This window comes from Daktulosphaira vitifoliae, unplaced genomic scaffold, assembly GCF_025091365.1.
Source record: "Daktulosphaira vitifoliae isolate Bord-2020 unplaced genomic scaffold, ASM2509136v1 Scaffold_4, whole genome shotgun sequence".
Lineage (NCBI taxonomy): Eukaryota > Metazoa > Arthropoda > Insecta > Hemiptera > Phylloxeridae > Daktulosphaira > Daktulosphaira vitifoliae.
The window spans coordinates 6,027,415-6,039,228 of NW_026099575.1; the positions used below are offsets into that span (position 1 = coordinate 6,027,415).

The 11,814-nt window shown below is 30.9% G+C and overlaps 1 long non-coding RNA gene across 2 annotated transcripts; it reads left to right on the top strand.

The window, feature by feature from the left end:
* The first annotated feature begins 5,208 nt into the window (after positions 1 to 5,208).
* Positions 5,209 to 10,904, top strand: LOC126905610 (uncharacterized). Of its 2 annotated transcripts, XR_007704054.1 has the most exons (4): positions 5,209 to 7,004; positions 7,078 to 7,205; positions 7,630 to 7,709; positions 10,544 to 10,904. It is a non-coding gene; the product is annotated as an uncharacterized LOC126905610 (long non-coding RNA). The 2 variants fall into 2 exon arrangements; XR_007704053.1 differs by lacking the exon at positions 10,544 to 10,904 and having other exon boundaries at positions 5,212 to 7,004; positions 7,630 to 9,023.
* Positions 10,905 to 11,814: the final 910 nt, after the last annotated feature.

Consider the following 11,814-nt stretch of genomic DNA (forward strand, 5'->3'; position numbering starts at 1 on the left):
CTCATGACGATACAACAGGGGCCACATCAGCGCATGACGGAATTTATCATAAATAAACAACGTTTAGCGATGCGCGCACGCCGCAGTTGCTCAGAGCAGCACATTTTAGATCGGGTAGTCAGTCTGTTACGTAACGAATATTACGGTAACGCAAGAATGCGATGTCTGCGTACTAAATGACGAAATTTTTAACGACCTTGCACTTCACCTCGCCCATTCACCGGGTCCTCAACCTCGACTACAGCCCCTCGCTCACAACGCAGGACAAGCTGTAGCCCCTTCAATTTCACTCACCGCACCCTCCACCCACAGTGAAGGACATAATGCGGTCCTCAAGGTCTTTAAAAAAATTAATCATACGGTCGAGAAAACAAAAGTTCCCGCGTTATACGATAATAGCGCGAGTCGGGCCAACGATATGTTGGACACTGTGAGGGATGGGATACCAGCCGAGACGGCCTACCCGCTTATGGCGATTGACACCGCCGGCGGACAAACCGTTCGAACCGTAAACCACCAGAGTTTTGCCAAACAAACACGCCCACGTAAAATTACAACTCCCGCTGTGGAACTTGAATTTTACAATGGTTTTGTGACGGCATTACTCATAAACGCAAAAGTCATATACCACTCCGGCAATAGCCAATAATTACGGAATTGTGCGCAAAGGACCCACACACGCGGTTAGACTAGCAGACGGCCACACGACACCAACCGCCGGCACGGCTACTTTTACCGCGAACATCGTAGATCTGACAATCACTTTTACGGCTGTTATCTTAGAGAATCTGTACTGTGACGTACTCCTGGGACATGAATTTCTAACAGAATAGGAAGTCTCCTGGGACTACGCTGCAGGTACAATTCACTTAGGCGCAACGCGACGCACTACAGCTTGTTGGAAAACGAGTACTCGACACACGCTACCCGATGTACATCTACCAACATTAGATATAGCAGGCGACCCACACACGCGCGAACTATCATCACAGACAGTGAAAAACTGCGCTACGTTTTTAACGACACGGTGGTACGCATGACGCTTATCGAACACACATCATGTTACCATCCGACCACAAAGTGCGGACCAACTACACACTCACTTTATTAGTGCCAGCCCGAGAACAGAGGCTGACACCATCACCCTTAGCATCAAACATGGAGGAGACACCGTTTTAAACTACAGTAACAGCAGCAATAGCACAATAGCAGTGACAACAACAATGAACAGCAATAGCACAATAGCGGCAACAACATCTAAATCAGCAGCGGTGAAACAGCGACCAGCGGAAAAACCCACGGAATTGGTATACACGCACTCATCCCTTAGATCACCCAACAAACAACGTGAGTTTGCGGCCTTCACTGCGATACGCGGTTTCTTCCCGGCCGTCATTAAGTAGACCAGCGGCTTGGCGGGGGGGTATTTGACACGGCCCGCGTCGCTTCGTTATACACGATGCCCCGCGACTCGTGCCACCTTTATCAGCAGTCGCCCTACTATGAGTATTTGACTGACCGACACTGCGTGTTATACGCTACGGTGCAAAGTCCAGCAAATGCCGCACGGCTGACGACGATCCGCCGCAAATGGAGCGAGACTCCTCCTCCCGTTGTAAAAGCGACAATGTCGACCAACCGATCCGCACCCGCGCACCGTCGCCTACAACGCTGCTAATCTGTTGTCGCCCAAAGATTACGCCGGACATCGCGTCATCGACGCCAGCGAAAGTGCCGCGATATTATTATGCGAAGGTTATTATTACTGTGTTTATTTTTTCGGTTTGTTTTATTTTTGTTAAAATAATCTGTTGTCGCTCATTTAATAAACGGCCCACGTTCTATTTAATAAACAGCCCACGGTCTCTACCCTCAAAACCAGTGTCGACCACATTTTTGCGACGTAAGTCGTGTCAATACACATGTTGGATTGTTCGGGTTTAAATTATGTTAAAAAAATGTGTTAAAAAAATTATGTTCAACTAGGGAAATACGGAGGAAAATGGACACCTTGGGTAAATGGGTCAGCCAGTAGTTTATAAATGTTGTCAGGTACATCTAACACACTCTGTATACATCAGAGTCGTTACATTTTAAACACGAAATGTTAAAAACATAAAAAATATCAACATTTATATTGGTCTTATGAGAAATTTTAAATTTTTGCTTGAGTATTAAAAACAAGTTTTTTGACAACACTGATATACACATAATTACCCACTTAATTAATCGGAAAGTTAAAATAATATAGATAATTTTATTATTGGTTATATGTAGTTCTATGATTTTTAGTCGCCATTTTTTGTATGCATGAAGTTGCCCGACCCCAAGTAGTTGGGATTAAGACAAGGAAAAGAAATAAAACTTTAATATTGTAGTACATTTCAAAACATTTAATTTCTATAATTTAGAAATTATAAAAACAATAATTAAATGATTTGAGGTGTGGGGGAGGATTATTATTATATAAGGAAGAATCGGCGTTTGAAATGTAAAGTCTAGCCTAAATAATTTAAACACTCAATAAAGTTATCCCTATTTCGCCCTTTCTATTATTTTTGAATACGTAAAGTATTAAGGAGTAAACTATACAAATGAATATTCGCACTTACCTTTCGCTGTTGTTTAGATTGGTTTTGTATTAACTTCTCAGATAAGTGATGACAATCGTTTGTTGGATGTCGAGTTTTTCGATTAATTAGACTTATGTTTATATTAGATCTTAGTCATAAATTTGCGCTTTTATTATCTCGACAGTATACGGATACATATATAATACAATACAAATAATACAGCATAGCCAACTGTTAGGACACAAGCGGAAAAGACCGTTGCAGGGTAATGGCGCTCATGAAGAATATATTATTATTTAATGATAATCATTTTTATTGAGTTTTATTTAACTATGGTATCGTAATGTCAAATAATTCTTGTTTTGAACTGCAGAACGCTTTCTTCAGTTTTTAAGCACTACTATTTCATATCAACAAGTGAGTCAAAATATAGGTTTATCTGTGTGATTAAAGAAAAATTACTAAAAAAAATCCACTAAAATAATATGTTGTTTTCGTAAAACTATCGGCGAAAGTGACTTTTTTACTAATAGAAAATTGAAAAAAATACACTCATTAGTAAATTTATCAAGCAATACTAAAACTCATAGTAATAAAATATAAATAAATCAATACAATTTTTCAAAACCAGCACAATAGGATTGCGGAATACTTAAAACAAGTATAAAAATTTATATTTGAACTAGATATCACTTTATAATATGACATTGATTATCATAACTATCATAAAAAACGTTTCGATGTGAATCTTATAAATATCACAATAGTTTTTAAATTTATGTGTTTTCGAGAAATCATAAGATTTTTTTTTCTTTTAATATTGTAGTACACTATAAGAATTTAAATTTAATATAGGTCTAAATAAGGCAGACTTCTGGAACATTTTCAAATATGGAGTTGAAAAAATTTTTTTACATGCGTGGGTAGTCTATATCAAAATCTTATTGTCTTAATTAGTTTAATTTTCATAAAAAACATGTTTGAAAAAAATGTTTTGTTATTAGAATAACTTACTGCAATAGCACAAAGTCTTAAAATAAAGTTATAGAAATATTAAAATGCGAAAACATAATTGAACTAAATAAATATCATTTTTACGATATTCAAATTTAAGATATTTTTCGAAATTACTAAAATTGAGAGGGTTTTTTCGAATTTGCGGTAACGATGGGTACAATTAAATTGAACTCGGATTCTTTTGTCGAATTAATCATTAAAAACGGTAAATCGAGAGCAGAAAATTTTCATGGACAGGAATTAAAAAAACATACTTGATCCCAAAACAAATACTTTCTTAGTTTCAAATTGAAGCAAAAGACTTATTTAATTTATCAAAATTAATTAAATGTAGCGATTAATTTTTATGACACAATAACAATTTTTTGTTCTTAAAAATGATTTTAAAGAGATTTCAATTTTTTTTTATTCGATACTCACCGCAGACAAATCCTAGGGGTGCAAAATAACGTGTAAAAACTATTTATTAATAAAACATTTTATATAATAAAACAATATTGTAAGTACTAATAATGTACTTAAAATATTGTTTCACTATTTTAATGTTATATTTTTGTGCCATATGTAATCTTACTTTGTTTTTGTGTTTAATAAACGGCTAGCTAAAAATAGCATTACCGTTTGAAAACGTATAGTCAGCACAAACTGTTGGAACAACTTCATTTATATCGTAATCATTAAAAAAACTGCCCCATACATAAATATCTTTAAATTAATTAATTAATATGATTTAGAGTTGGACATGGGTAAATACACAGCTTTGAAACGACCTTTAACATATTTTGATTTTATTTCTTGCGAACATGATATCAATGGCGTTCAAACTGTTCATAAATATAATTTAGATTTAAACGTCAAAAGTACGTATATTTTTCATTTTTTTTTTGAAAAAGGTCGTAGTGAGATCGTAGAAATATTAAAAGCACATTTCTCGCCTAAGCGCTATATTATTAATGAGGAAGAGGAATGGTATCCACGTAACTCAATATTTTTTATGCCCTAATTGCATTTTTTAGAATATATTATGCCAGTAATTTGTAAAAAAGCACTTTATCCGTTATTTAAGCTAGTAAGCAGTTCAATTTTTGGTATTCATAAAATGCTCATAACAAAGACACATATTGACACACAAGCTTAGAGTATTTTAATAAAATTAATTTAACTAAAATATGTGTAAATTAAATATATAATAATTTTTAACAACATCGTTTCAGCTGTGGACATGAATTAACGTAGTAGAACTTAATTATAACAAATTGTTTCTCAATAAAATACGAATTAAAAAAAGTATAAAAAAGTTTTTTTTTAATTGTTAAAGTAATATATCAGGTGAGAAAATTCATTAGTATTTTTAATTGACTACATTTATTTGTAGGTGAGACTAAACGCTTAAATATATATTTGAATAAATACGTGTAAATTACACTTTATGTTATTTGAGCGCATAACATATTTCTGGTGGTCGGACAGTTGTTATCATGCGATGGCAACGCGAATACGCCTCAGCGAAGGGCAATAGCATATAAATCGGTAGTTATTATAATATATCTATCGTATTTTATTATATAAAATTGTTGACTTATAAATTCTAGNACCACGTGATGTCAACGTGAATACGCCGCAGCGGAGGGGCAATAGCATATAAATCGGTAGTTATTATAATATATCTATCGTATTTTATTATATAAAATTGTTGACTTATAAATTCTAGTAAGAAAAATTTAACTTGTGTAACTGAATAAATAAACTATTTATAACCTAGGTAATGTTCTTTAGGTGCCAATACATGTACACTATTGAAAAAGCAATAAAAGTCATAAAGCTTTGGTTAATACAAAAAGGAATTGGAGTGAAAATAGGAGGGGTACTAATAACAATGCTTCGCTTCGCTGATGATATAGTCGTTCTTGCAACATCTGAAGAAGACTCACAAACAGCGTTAAATGCAATGAATACTACGTTCAAAGAATATAGTCTGAAAATAAACGCAGCCAAGACCAGTAAGACTTGTAGTATGCTACAAGAAAGACATACCACATATAAATATAACATTAGAAAACAAAAAAATTATCCAAGTAGACTATTTCAATTACTTAGGCAGCATTATAACAGACGACGGGAAATCAACCAAGGAAATCAGGAGCAGGATAGGTCAAGCAAAGAATACATTCCTTAAAAAGAGAAAAGTACTAACATCAAAAAATATGAACATAGTAACGAAGAAACGGCTCATAAAAACATACGTCTGGAGTGTGGCATTATACGGAAGTGAAACCTGGACAATTAATAAGAAAGAAAAAGATATATTAGAATCTCTGGAGATGTGGTGTTGGAGAAAGATGCAGAGAATAAGCTGGACTGATAAAAGATCAAATTAAGACATCCTGAGGACAATAGATGAAAAACGAACACTGATTGACATTATAAAGAGAAGGAGATGGCAGATGATAGGACACACGTTGAGGCATGGAGATGAATTGCATAGTTTAATAATTGAAGGAATGATAGAGGGTACAAGATCAAGAGGAAGACCTAGAACGAGGTACATTAGCCAAATAATGCAGGATGCAGGAGTCACTTCCTACAGGGAGCTTAAGATTATGGCGAATGATAGAGAAAAATGGAGAAGCCATTTATTGTAAAACATTTGTTAAAAACCAATCTTCGGATTGAAAAAAAAAAAAAAATGTATACTCTACTTTGTTGATAATATACGGGTAGCTCCAAATTTATATTTAGTGGAATCGGACGGTCATGTGACAGCGAGGCGAACTCGCCGCAGTGGACGGGGAAAGGCTTATGCGACGGTAGTTATTATTGTATTAACAATATACAGGTAGTTCCAAACTGAAAGTCGGACAAGGCGCACCAGTCAGCAATAACATATACTTTGGAAGTTATTATACAGAATAACTGCGGCCCCTGGCCATGTTTTAGTTCAGGGATGGCAAATAAGTGGCACGCGTCCCAAGTTTGGCACGTATGAAATTTTCGATGGCACTCGAAAAACTTTCATTTGTCCATACATATTTATAGATTTTTAAGTAGATAACATTCAATAAATTAATTATCAATGGCACATATTAATAATCTATATTTCACAACGACGTAATGTTATCTTATCTTTATTATTTTAAAATATAATTTATATGGTCTAATGTAGTGGGACTTTAGATTTAAGATTACTAGAAGTATGTGGATAAATAAGAATTATATAATCAGTTTTCGTTCGTGTATTGAAGGAATACGACAGCGTGCGAGTTTTACGTTATTAGTGTATTTTAGTTATATTAAAAATGTCACATACAAAAAAACAAAAACTACACGGTGTTCGAAATTTTTTACCATCATGGACAACTGAATATGGCTTTATTAGATATGGAGATAAAAATCGTCGATGTGGTTTGTGCTCATGTATGATAATAAGACTGAATTTACAAGTAAATTTTACAGTAAAAATTTACTGTTTTAATAAAAAAATTTCTAGTGGCACGGCTGAAAATTTTGTTTTGAATTGCGTCATACATTAGAACATTGAACATTTGCCATCATTATTTTAGTCTATCCTTAGAAGAATTATATTGAAATAATTTTTTAATATTTTTACTGCGATTGGTAAGTGTAGTATCTTATGAAAATCTTCAAAATAATAAATAAATGTGTTACTCAAAGGGTTAATAGTTACTTTGATTATTAAATATTTTTAATTAATGTTGTGAAATTTTTTAAACAAATTTTTTTGATAGAAAAAAAAACTTAATGGTGACATTGGAAGTGATATTTATTTTAAAGACACCTCAATAGACTTTTATATGGAGTAGTGTAGCTTAAAAACATTCTGTAATTTTTTTTTTTTACTAAGCCAAGTTCTGATTCTTTCTGATAATTTTTTTTTTTCAGAAAAATTAGGTGGTAGCAATCTTTATCAATACAAAAACATCTAGCGTCATACCCTTAAATTGGATTATATCTAAACATTTAGATCATAAAACTGTATACTGCCAGTGACCCCCCTATAATAATTTTATTATGTTTACAGTACAATGATAGAAGAAGCTAATGATCCAGTTGAAGAATGGGATGTTTACAAAATAAAAATTATTGCTGGAAAAACTTATTGTAATAAATTTTTATTTAAATTAATGAAGTATTATAGTTTTATAACTAAGAAATTAAGTCATGAAATTTTTTAATATGTATTATTTTACCAAACTTTTCTAAAGCATGGCATCAGAAGGTTTATTATTCCTATTCATGCACAGATGTAGATAATGACTAGTTAAAACTGTATCAACAAGAGATGATAGCGATTCTAGTAGTTAGTAATAATACTTTATTTAAAATATTAAGGTATATTATTTTTTCAATCTTTTATATAAATCAATTGTTCGATGTTTATCTATACAAACCATCAGAGATATAACCCAAACAAATTCTACAGAATCTTTTGCTGAATTTTCATATAGAGAACTAAATTTACCTAGTATGTTAGCCTCCTGTACTTCTTCTGACATTAGTTATGGAAAACTATGCTAACCCAGTACTATGCTTACATTCACTGAAGAAAGATCTAAAGTAATATATATCTTATTGAATTTCATACTTTTGGTATCTCCTGATAAATCCCCCTGATTTATGATATATTATTTAGTTTTATGTTCTTTGTGGTATTAAATATTTTAAAAATAAGCATTTTAAAGGGAAGTGGGGTAATTTTTTTAGATAAATGCTGAAGTGTTTATTTCAAACTTACATTTAGTATGATGGAAAAATATAAAGACCAGAATTGATTAATTCAAAATAAAATCTTCTAAATATTCTAAGGGAAAAAATGAATTAACAACTAACAATTAAAAATAAGTCGTTTCATATCTTAATCGTTAATATCAATCGTTGTTGTAAATGAATGTAAAAATATAATTTGTTGCGAAATTAATCTTATCAAAAAACTTGGATTTTTACATTTAATAAAACATAACTATTTTGTTTTATTTTTCGGAATCTTAGAACAAAAAAGTATCCGATATTTCTATAAAGTACTTTAAAAAATTAATTAAACTAGAACAAGAAAAGTGTGTCCCCACAGAAACATTATCTTTAAGTAATTTGAATGTAATGAGTAGTGTTAATAATGATACACCACCTACACATAATTCTGTTAAAGAAATTACTCATGCTGAATGTCATAATATTTTTTATAAACCACTTAATTTAATCCTTCTAACTTGTGTGTTGATACATCTAATGTTATGCAAGTAATAGACCCTCAATATTTACCCCTACTAATTACTCCCTTGAATTTAAGTGATAAATTAAGGTCATTATTTGTAAAATAAAAAGTTTCACATAACTTTTGTAATTACTTGCTTCAAATTTTACAAAGTGAAAGTGATTTGTTGTTTCCAAAAATATAAGACTTTATTTAAAACTCCAAAATATCATGAAATTATAGATATAACTGGTGGTATATATATATATATATATATATATATATATATATATATATATTAAGAAATAAAATATATGCTAATTTCTTTTTTTAAAGACAGATAATGCTGAAAAATATATTTAAAAGGTAATAAAGAAGTGCGATTGGAAAAAGAATAAATATAAAAAATTAATTATGAAATAAAAAATATTTTCATCTTTTATAACTGATTAGTTCTGTATACTTCTAAGATTACTTGATGATATAGAATTATATAAAGCATCAGAACTTAAAATATTTTTATTGTATTCAGGTCAAATAGTTTAAAAAAATAATTTGAAAAAAATATTTTACTCCCATTTTTTACTGTTAGTGAATGTAATCAGAATTCTAATTAATGTTGAAACATGTAATGTTCATAATGAACTAGCATCTAATTTACTTAAAGAACTATATTTATTTATCAAATAATAAAATAACCCTACCTCACTTATTCTTATTCTTGTTTATTACGTGAATTTTTAAGAAGTAATGCATGCAAATAAATATTCGCACTTACCTTTATTTCCTTTCGTAGTTGACTGAGTTAGTCTTATGGTGATTTCTTCCTTCAGTGTTAACAATCGTTTATAGTATCTTGCGTTTATTTCGATTAATTAGTTTCTCTGTGTATATATAAAATTTACAAAAAAATTCTCTACAAGGAACCTGCGTCTATTATGATTTTTTGCCTTTTTTTATATAAATTTTTTTTAATTAATTAATATATTAATAATTATAAGAATATGTCTATCTATATTCAAAATATAATTTACAAGACTGTGGTGGCCCAGCGCAAAACCTTGGCTGGCGCGGATACAGTTAACCTCGTTAATATTATTTCAATACACCTTTTACTATCTTTTACACCAACTGCCTACACGTTATCGAGGGGTAATTGGTATAGTCCTTTATGGCCGGCGGGCAAACACGCAGAGGATACTTCCAAGATGTAGTTTCCTATCTTACAAACTATACAGAGTGTTCAGTAAATAAGGAAACGAATTTCTATTGTACTTATTGTTTGTAATAATTTAACTGTTTCCTAACTTACTGAACACCCTGTATATTTTATAATGAGCTATATCCGGACTACTAGCTGTAAAACTGGCCTGTCTATGGATATAGCGCACTTCAAAAATATTCTTAATAAATTTAATACTACTTTTTACCTCAACTATCTGCACTTAACCGAGAGGTAATTTGGCATAGTTTGTAGTGGCATAGCACCTTATGGCTGGTGGGTACACAGACATAAAGTACTAATACTAAGACTAATTAATTCTAATCACAAATTACGCTTCTACACTCTTTTTGGCACATTGAAGGCTTTCCAGAAATGAAGGGGCACAATAATATTTAAAACTTACACAAAATACAAACTATATTTATTTTTTATAAGGATATTAGGTAATAGTAAAAATAACTAAAACTTATTTCTAGGTAAAATATTGATAAATCATCTAAAACAATGTTCACCATTTAGGATGATATGAAAAAATATTAAGTCGTACGGACAAAATATTTACTTATACTGACGCAGAGATTATTGACCATGAGCTGCCAGCGCCGCCAGAGAGAGAGATGAGAGAGTCCCATTTTACGAGAAAAAATGGCTTTTTATATGCCGGATGAAGTAAGCCAGCGATCTATATTGAAATTCCTGAGTTGTTGGATAATTATTTGAGATTGGTTAATTGTAATAGAAACCCTGACGTGGGCGTAGTTAATGAATTGTAGGGGATTGGTTTGAAAAATATGTTAATAAATGTTTATATTGTTTACCCTAAAAGGGAAACATTCCTAAGATGATTTTTGCTTTATTCATATATATGTGATATTTACTACATGTGTTAATATTTATACTACAACATTAAGATTAAATATAATTCTGTTGTATCTATTCACCGTATAATTAAACTTATAATAAACCTGTTAAATTACTTGTTTTTAAAATATCTTAATTGTACTTAATTAAGTAATAAACTCATATCTTCTACTACAGTAGGTATATTTGTCGTTAAAACTACTCAAATATCAGATTTATTTAGCATTAGTTCATCATGTACTAGATACAAATGATTTTTTGTTAGAATGTCAAATAGACTGATAGTTGTGTCAAAGTTATGCCAACGAAGTTTGATTTTTTTTTTTAATTTTAAAACTATAATATATAATGATATAAGTAAATTATTATATATGTTGATGATAATAAATTATCAAATATTATTTTTTCATGTTGTAAAATATTTGTATTGGACAGTATTTTATATTTATATATCCATTTTTATGTTTTGTAATATTTTATAAACTAATTTAACATTATTTTATGTTATATACTAATATTTACTATTAAGACGTTTGTTCTTTGAATAAATATTATAACTTGCTATAATTTTTATTCAATATTTCACGTGCATTGATTATTTAATTTATTATGGGTTTGTGTGAGTAAAAACATAAATTAAATGCCATACATTTTTTTAATCTATCGTAAAAAAATGCAAATGTATGTACAATAGTTATAAATATCACAAGAATGTTACAAATGAAATGACTTTGAAACAGCGATATATTTTAATTTAAATGCCCGTAATGGTTAAACAAAGCTGTGGTATAGATGTAACTAGGAGATGTTAAAGAGCAGTTTCATAAAAGACATCATTGCGGAGCAAATACAGTCCCCGGGGTGTTTTTTATACAATTATGGATCGCAATCCGGGATGTTCCGTGTATTGTCGCAACATCCCATTGTTG